The sequence below is a fragment of the Thamnophis elegans genome, chromosome 1 (assembly GCF_009769535.1).
Source record: "Thamnophis elegans isolate rThaEle1 chromosome 1, rThaEle1.pri, whole genome shotgun sequence".
NCBI lineage: Eukaryota > Metazoa > Chordata > Lepidosauria > Squamata > Colubridae > Thamnophis > Thamnophis elegans.
Window position 1 is genome coordinate 130,196,529 of NC_045541.1, and position 9,516 is coordinate 130,206,044.

Sequence of the window (9,516 nt, forward strand, 5' to 3'; positions counted from 1 at the left end):
GGCCTTCTGGAAGGGTATCAAAGTTTGGCTTTGCTAATTGGGCCCAGAAGATGGCCCTCATTGCTGGAGGTGGCTGAAGGGATAAGATCTTATTCTCATCCCCTCCATCTCTTGGCTATTGTAGGTGTGGTTTTAGCACACTTTTTATTAATTTTAATGTCTGATTATTTTAATATTTTAAATTTTTTTCTTTTTTTTCTATAATTTATAAGCCACCTAGAGTCCCTTGTAGGAGAGATGGATGGCAAGAAATTTAATAAATAAAAAATAAACCACTATATCAACCTAGGTCTCTTTCATGGACTTAATTCTTTCTAAACATATTTATCAGCTATATGTCTATACTGTAATAAATTCAAAGTTCAGGAAACAACCTTCTGCACATATTCAGCTATCCCTTTGAAAAAAATATTTAATTCTATTTCAATATGCCTAGTCAAGCTGAAAAACAGATGACTACAAATTAGTCCCTTGGGGTATAACTTGTTTTTTCTGCAAATCCCCATGCAATATGTTACACACAATTAATATTAATGTCTTTCAATCCCTTAATTAAAGTACATAGGATCTTAATTTGTCAGATTTTAAAATCTGAAACAGTACTGTCTTTTATTTTTTTAAAAACCAGATATTGCATAATTTGCTTGTTGCGTGTTTTAATTCTTAAAAAATGTAAATTTAAGGTACATGTAAATACAAGGGAAACGGAAATGACATTGTATACGTATGTATTACAAGCTACATAGCCAAGCAGATGAAATAATGCACTTTTTTTTTATAAATGAGTTAGTTGAAGTATCCAGGAAACATATACTATAGTAAAGAGGAACTTTAACTACCCTGAAAGGTTCCCAACATGCATAGCTGAGTTTATCACCCAAAAGATGGAGGGGGTACTAAAGGGTCAGCTATACGGGATAATTTCTAATAGGGATGAAGTGGTCAAGGAAGTGGAAATTGTAGGAACTTTGGAAGAGAATGACTATGTCATATGAAGATTCACCATAATGCATGCAAAGGTAACTGAAGAAGGACTAGTGTTCCAGATTTTAAGAGAGCTGACGTCAACAAACTATGACAAAGAATAAGAAGGATTTCATGGATGGAAATTCTAGCTGGAAAAAAAAAATCAGGATGCATAGAAAACTCTGAAAAAAATGAGATAATAAAGGCCCAAACTAAAACAATATCACACAGAAAGTTAAACAAGAGACATTTGACAAGACCAGCATGGGTGCACAAAGAACTGTATGACAAGCTGAGGCACAAAGAGGACCAGTATAAAGAATAGACAGAGGGTCTTGTAACCTGAGCAGATTACCAGAAAATAGCACAATTTTGCAAAGACGGAATCAGGACAGCTAAGGTTCAAGAATGAGCTAAGACTTGGAACAAATAACAAAAATAACAACAAAATTCAATATATAAGAAGCTAAAGGAAAGTGAAGGAAATGGTTGATTCACTAAAAGGAAAAAATAAATTGTCAACAAAAAGTTGGCAATTTAAATCTCTGGACTGGGTACTGAAGGAGCTGACAGATGTAATCTCAGAATCTCTGAAGGAAATCTGAGAGCTCCTGGAGCCAGGACTGGAAAAAAGCTGGTGTGGTTCCAAACTAAAGTGGGGGTGGGGTATCCAAGAAACTCCAGATCCACCAGCTTGACATGAATACCTGGGGAAATCCTGGAAAAGATAATCAAGCAGCTAGTTTGTGAGATATGGTGATTACCAGAAGCCAGCATGGGTTTGTTAAGAACAAATCACGCCAAATGATTTGTTCTGCCTTCTTTGATAAAGTGACTAAATTAATGAACCAAGGAAATGCTGTGGATACAGCACATGTAGATTTCAGTAAGGCATTTTGTAAAATAGACCACAGCCTATTTCCCAGTAAAATAGAACAAAGTAAGACAGACAGTACCATTACCAAAAACACTCCGCTTATGGCCCTTAATGGAACTACATCTATATGGAGGGAAGTATGCGATGAGCTTCCTCAAGGTTTTATCTTGGGACCATTGCTCTTCCACATCTTCATAAATGACCTAGATGAGGGGACTGAAGGGGCATTTATCAAATTTATTCCCACCACAAAGCTGGTGGGAACTGCTAACACTTCAGAAGATAGAGTCATGATTAAGATCTTGAATGTTGACAGACTTGAGCATTTGGGCCTATCCAACAAGATGAAGTTCAATGGCAAGAAAAGGAATATCCTGCACTTAGGCAGGAAAAACTAGATGTACAGATACAGGACAAGCAGTATTTGTCTCAACAGTAGTATCTATAAGGGGCTCTAAGTGTCCTGATGGACCACCACTGAAGTATGAGTTAGCAGTGTGCTGCAGCTGTCAAAACAGCCAACATAGTCCTGGGCTGTATCAATTGAAGGATAGTATCAAGATCAAGGGATATGCTCTACATTGCACTGGTAAGGCCACATTTGGAATACTGTGTTCAGTTCTGACCCACCACACAAAAAAGATACTGAGGCCCTAGAAAGAGAAACAAAGATGATAAGAGACATGGAAGCTAAATCCTTTCTATGGCTTCTTTAGAATGGCTGAAAAAACTAGGTATGTTTAGACAGAAGGCAAACATGATAACAATACTTGAAGACGAAGGGAAGAGATGACAATTTATTCTCCATAACACTTGAAGTTAGGATAAGAAGCAACCTGGAAATAAGGAGGAATTTCTTGACAGTGAGAACTATAATCAATAGAACAACCTGCCTGCCAAAGTTGTGGGTGCTCCATTGCTGAAGTTTTTCAAGAAAGACTAAGATAACCATTTGTCCAAGATGGTACGATGACTCCAATCTTGGCAGAAGGTTTGACTACAAGATCTCTTCAAATCCTATGATTCTATGAAGTTCCCTTTCGTGCATCTAACATCTTGGCTCATAAAAGCTCAAGCCATAATATATTTGCTACTCTCTGATTCAGAATTATATTGTTTTTAGGAACATAGCATAAATGAATTATTGGCAGTATTTGCCAGTGAGCTGACACACCTGAATTTATAAACAATATTCAAGTCTACAAAAATCTACTAAGCTTCTCTCCCACCCAAAAAACCTAATCTACTCTAGTCCTTTCTTCTCTTTCCCACTTAATGTTTTGATTTTTAAGAACCTCTGTACATTATTCTACTCCCTTTTTTACTGACACTTTTTCCACAGTCTCCTTCCATTTAAAAAAAGGAACTGATCTCTCTCTCTCTCTCTCTTTTCTGCTTTAGAAAAAGACTTAATATACAGGTAGTCCTCAACTTACAGCAGTTCAAAGTTACAACAGCACTAAAAAATTACTTATGACCATTTTTCACACTTATGACTATTGCAGCATCTCTATGATCATGTGATTTACATTTGGATGCTTGACAACTGATTCACATTTATGACAGTTGCAGTGTCTCCAAGTCCTTTTGCAACCTTCTGACAAGCAAAGTCAATAAGGAAACCAAATTCACATAACAACCTGTTACTTATTTAAGAACTGGGGTGATTCACTTAACAAAAGTGGTGAGCAAAGTCGTAAAATGGAGCAAAACTCACAACAGATTTCTCACTTAGCAACGTAAATTTTGGGCTCCATTGTGGTTGCATGTTGAGGACTACCTGTACACAATGTCATTTTGGGATGGTATCAGAGGTTAGATTGCAGAGATATAACTCACTGCAACTAGGAGGATCAGACTTTAGATCCCCTTCCAGAGAAGATGGGATGGTCAAAGACTGAGAGAGAAAAAACCAGAGTCCGGCTCCACATGACTGTTCCATGATGCTCTAAGGTTCAAACACACCCACTTCCACTGGGAAGCAACACACTCCCTGATCTACCCAATTCACACACCCACAACGTCTCCCTTCCCAAGTTGGGAAACCCTCACTCCGAATGTGGGAAACCCAGTTTCAGGTTTAAAGCTATGGGGAGAGGGTAGTGATTGGAAGAAGAGGAAGGGAGAAGAACGGATAAAGACGGGCAGGGCGGAGGATAGTGAAGGCGAAACCTCCTCCAACACCAGGCTAAACGCTTCAAAGGAAGGAAAGCCCCTCCGGCTTTAAAAACACGGGGACATCTTAGGATACTGGGCAAGGGAGCGCGAAGGCATCCCCTTCGGTAAACGCCAAGAGAGTCGACGGGCTCGGAAGAAGTCGAGAGACCCCTCTCCTTTCCCGCTCCCTATACCGACCACCCCCCCCATTCAGCTTCCCCGGCCCAGACGGCGAGGGACCAAGCCTCCTCGTTGCTCCCTCCCTCCGTCCTTCCATTCGCGCGACTCACCTGGGCTCCGCGAGCTTCCAACCGCCACGCTCACTTCGCTCTCGCGCACCCTGAACCCAGCAGGCTGAGCGCCGCCGACGCAACAATCATGGCTGAGGGGGGGAGGGGGGGAGAAACCGGTGCCACGTCAAAGGGCAGAGAGCGCGCGAGAGGGGCAGGGCGGTGAGCGAGGGGCGGGGCGGTAAGCGAGGGGCGGGTCTGGAGCCGATTAGTCTGGCCTGAGTGGCGGGTGGGGGGAGAGCAGGGAGATACCGGCGATGCGGCTTTTTGCGTTGTTGTCGTTACGTAAACACGAAAAGGAGGACGTTTTCGCTTGCTGCACTGTTCGGGGGCTACGCCTCCTTCAGCGCCAGGCCCTCGCAGTCTTATGAGACACCGGGAAGCCTTCTTCCTCGCCTCGCTTTAAACGAGGGGACTGAGGGGACTTCCAACCCCAGCAGCCTTTTCCTTCACGCATATCCTAGCTGGGGGTTCATATAAACCAGGGGTGGGGAATTATAGCCCATTTATGACTCGTGGACTTCAATTCCCAGAATTCCTGAGCCAGCCATGCTGACTTGGGAATTCTGGGAATTGAAGTCCATAAGTCAAAGGGGCCATCGTTCCTCACTTCTGATATAAACTCTTGAAATTCTAACCACAGAATTAAGACAACGTAAAATTGCATTTAGAGTATTGTTTTCCAAACTTGGCAACTTTACGATGTCTGGACTTCAACTCCCAGAATTCCACCCAACATGTGTAAAACCACACTTCTTAAGTAGCCAAGTTTGAAAAACACTGAGGAAGTCTAGAAAGCTGCTGTGATGATCAGATGGATCCACATTCAGTATCCTTGTGTTGAGGAATTGTTAGGCTCAATGCTGGTTATGATATATCGTTGCCTTCTGTAAAACTGTATCTCCTGCAGGAAGTCCTCAAGTTAAGATCACAACTGGGACCAGAATTTTTGTTGCTAAGCAAGGCAGTTAAGTGAGTTGCGCCCAATTGTACCTTTTTTGCCACAATTGTTAAGTAAATCATGCAATCATTCACTAAATCTGGCTTCCCTAGTTGACTTTGCTTGTTGGAATCCTGCTGAAAAAGCTTTAAGAAGAGATCACATGACCCTGGGAAACAGCAACCATTGTAAATACATACTAATTTACCAAGCACTCAAATTTTGATCACATAACCGTGGGAGACACTGCCGTGGTTGTGAAAGAACGGGTGACAGGTTGCGCATTCACATTTGCGAACCCGCAAAGGTAAGTGAATCCCACCACTGTTAAATCTGCAGAAAAAACAATTGTAACCAGCCTGCTTTCCATAGAACTCTTGTATATTGTGCGGGTCCGGAGGGTTGAGAAAATACAGTATCTACAGACCCCTCACATTCTAGACTAGTGGTTCTCAACCTGTGAGTCGGGACCCCTTTGAGGGTCGAACGACCCTTTCACAGGGGTCTCCTAAGAACATTGGAAAACACATATGTTCAAAAAAAATGTGGAAAACATAAAATAAGCTTATGGTTGGGGGTCATAACATGAGGAACTGTATTAAAGGGTCGCGGCATTAGGAAGGTTGAGACCCACTCTTCTAGACATAAAGTGTTTCAACTCCTCCCCTTGGACTATAGGCCACTGCATGTCAAAAGAAATAGATACAGGGACAATTCCTTGCCATCATTCTACTGAACACCTAATTCTCACATTGCTAAGCCTACATAATATAACCATGTTATATGGTTGTATTATTATTATTATTATTATTATTATTATTATTATTATTATTATTTTGTTTACTACCCCCTTATTGGGATGATGATTCTGTTGCTTTACTATGTACATTGAGACCTTCTACACCAGTCAAATTACTTGTGTGTCTAATTACGCTTCCTATTCCTATTCCATTCCATTCTTCTGTAAATTATATGAAACGTGACTCTTTAGGAAAAAACCCTCTAAAATCTCCAGCCAAGAGGCCAGAGGAAAAGAATATTTCCTTCTGCGAGCCGCGAGTCTGTCTGCACGTAGGTTGGATACAAACGCCGCGCAAGAGAAAAGCTTCTCCGTAGCTCCAGCCTAGCGCGTGTCTCTTCACTCTCCTACTTCCCAGGCGAAGAGCCCAACTGGCGGTGGTCCTTGTTTGGAAGGGAGCTGGGAAACCACCACCACCACCCCGTCACGCCAGGCATCCGCCGAAAAGATGCTGTCGCGGAGTTGCGGAAGCAAAGAATTCAGTCACGTCCGAGCGGCCGGGTAAGCGGTAGAGGTTTCCCGGCACATGCAAATAAGCATCCCCGCATAGCATTGTGGGAAGAACGCAAACCGGAGCTCGCCTCCGTTGGCGACGCGGCGGAGCCTCAGGGAATCTGATCCGCGCAGGATTAAAGCTTTGCAAGTGTGGGGGTAAAAGTCAGGCGGAGCATTGCGGGCCACCGTGAGCTGAAGTGAGTGGAGCGATGGTGGGAAGGGATCCCGGCGCGAAGCAAAGCATACTTACCTGGCAGGGGAGACACCTTGATCATGAAGGAGGTTTTCCCAGGGTGAGGCTCATCCATTGCACTTCGGGTGTGCTGACCCCTGCGATTTCCCCAAATGCGGGAAACTCGACTGCATAATTTGTGGTAGTGGGGGACTGCGTTCGCGCTTTCCCCTGATTATTTGGTTCAAAAAATAGAATTAAGTTTTTGTCTATAGGGAAAGTGTAGCTGTTGTAGATTACTCCTCAGAGATCGGAATCCTTTTTCTCGGAGTCTTGTTTTCTGTTTTCTCTGTCATAGGAGGTTAATCGTATTTTTGTTAACAGTTGTATGAGAAAGTGATGCTCAGTTCGTCAATCCTCCCTGGAGAAAGCAATTATGTTTACTAGCGTTAGCAGGAAATTGGGCGACAAAGAACAGTGACTGGGACATTATGAAAGCACTGACCACTGTAGAAAAACTGTAAAACATAGTGCAAAACCAGAGGATGTGGAGACCTGGCCCAAAGAATCGCCAAGAGTGAACACGACAGTCACATCTGCTGAATTACTAAGCTTTTTTTAATGGTTTTTATATAAAAACTAACATTAAAACTGCAACGAGTTTTGGGCTATCCCCAAATTTTGCAAATGAAACAAAAGTATCTCTTGCAAAATTACTACTTCGAAAAAACACTTCCATCGATTTTCTATTTTTCGAACCAAATAATCAGAGGAAAGCGGGAACGCTTTGAATGGGAAATTTTTTAATATTTGTTTTTTTATATGAAAACCATTAAAAAAAACTTAGTAATTCAGCAGATGTGACTGAGTCGTGTTCACTCTTGGCGATTGCTTTCTCCAGGGTTAACGGAGAAAACAGACTCCGAGAAAAAGGATTCCGATCTCTGAGGAGTAATCTACAACAGCTACACTTTCCCTATAGACAAAAACTTAATTCTATTTTTTGAACCAAATAATCAGGGGAAAGCGCGAACGCAGTCCCCCACTACCACAAATTATGCAGTCGAGTTTCCCGCATTTGGGGAAATCGCAGGGGTCAGCACACCCGAAGTGCAATGGATGAGCCTCACCCTGGGAAAACCTCCTTCATGATCAAGGTGTCTCCCCTGCCAGGTAAGTATGCTTTGCTTCGCGCCGGGATCCCTTCCCACCATCGCTCCACTCACTTCAGCTCACGGTGGCCCGCAATGCTCCGCCTGACTTTTACCCCCACACTTGCAAAGCCTTAATCCTGCGCGGATCAGATTCCCGGAGGCTCCGCCGCGTCGCCAACGGAGGCGAGCTCCGGTTTGCGTTCTTCCCACAATGCTATGCGGGGATGCTTATTTGCATGTGCCGGGAAACCTCTACCGCTTACCCGGCCGCTCGGACGTGACTGAATTCTTTGCTTCCGCAACTCCGCGACAGCATCTTTTCGGCGGATGCCTGGCGTGACGGGGTGGTGGTGGTGGTTTCCCAGCTCCCTTCCCAACAAGGACCACCGCCAGTTGGGCTCTTCGCCTGGGAAGTAGGAGAGTGAAGAGACACGCGCTAGGCTGGAGCTACGGAGAAGCTTTTCTCTTGCACGGCGTTTGTATCCAACCTACGTGCAGACAGACTCGCGGCTCGCAGAAGGAAACATTTATATATCTTAAGTATATATAAATACACCACATAGTTAAAACTATGGAATCTGTAATCCAGAGATGGCAAATAACCAGGACAGTCTTGAAACGAAGAGTGGGTTGTGAAGAATCAGTTCATCAATGGCTACTAATATTGATGGCTTTTCATTACGTTCCTTGAGACACCATGCTGAAAACCACCTTGCTGGGAGGCAACAAGCATACAAACCAGTTCAGATTTGTCAGTTTTTAAATGCATTCAGATGCCCAGTGTGTCAGGGCCACAGTAAATGCACATATGGCTTGATCCAACTGTACTTTTTCCACAGTCCTGTTGCTAATAAAGAGTAATGGCAGTGAATGTGTACAGCATACTGTAAATGATTTCCACTTGTCTAATGCAGCCTGAGGCTATTTAGATAAGTTATTAATGCATTATTCCAAAATTAGGATCAATATTCCAATATGCTGATCCATATAAATCTGGCCAACTAATATTATTAGGAATGTGAAAGAAGCATATTCATAATTGATCTTCAATAAATGTTAAATCCAACATATTTCCAGCTCCTGTCCCAGTGTACCTACAGATATTACTTTTAAAACTTCAGTGTTGCCACAAGATTGTTACTGAATTTTGAAGCTATTATTCCTGGAAAGGAGCTAATGAATGATAAAATACCCTTGTGCAAAATGTAGTTACGAATAAGGAGTAAATGATCAATTTCAAAAGAAGAAGGGGACGCCAGAAAATGAGGTGGCTGGATGGAGTCACTGAAGCAGTAGGCATGAACTTAAATTGACTCAGAAGATGGTAGAGGACAGGAAGACCTGGAGGAACATTGTCAATGAGATCGCGATGGGTCAGACACAACTTCACAACTAACAACTTCATCTTCAGTGTTCATTTTTTTTAAGGTTCAAGTATCTCAAAGCACAGAAAAAGTAATAGTTTCTTTTATTCGCATTTTGTGTGAATCCAGGCAATGTAGTCTGAAATTGTGTACAGCTTAAATGTGATGTGTGATACCAGGAATTACAACCTAACTGTTCTGTGAATAAATAAATACTATTAGCTAAACTGGATTGACTAGCTTGGCTAATAGTATTAGCTAATATCTCAGCCAGTTTGGTCTAGTGGTTAAGGAAAACTGGA

The 9,516-nt window shown here is 42.6% G+C and overlaps 1 protein-coding gene and 2 non-coding genes across 3 annotated transcripts in view; 1 reads left to right on the forward strand and 2 right to left on the reverse strand.

Annotated features, from left to right (window-relative positions):
* Positions 1-4,434, reverse strand: part of SEC23A (Sec23 homolog A, COPII coat complex component) — a 28,866-nt gene extending 24,432 nt beyond the window's left edge. The window contains 1 exon segment of the mRNA XM_032231082.1: positions 4,291-4,434. The gene's annotated coding sequence lies outside the window, so the exon portion shown is untranslated.
* Positions 4,435-6,766: 2,332 nt separating this feature from the next.
* Positions 6,767-6,930, forward strand: LOC116523777. Its single transcript, XR_004257137.1, has one exon. It is a non-coding gene; the product is annotated as a U1 spliceosomal RNA (small nuclear RNA).
* Positions 6,931-7,713: 783 nt separating this feature from the next.
* LOC116523788 lies at positions 7,714-7,877 on the reverse strand. The gene has a single exon (XR_004257146.1). It is a non-coding gene; the product is annotated as a U1 spliceosomal RNA (small nuclear RNA).
* Positions 7,878-9,516: the final 1,639 nt, after the last annotated feature.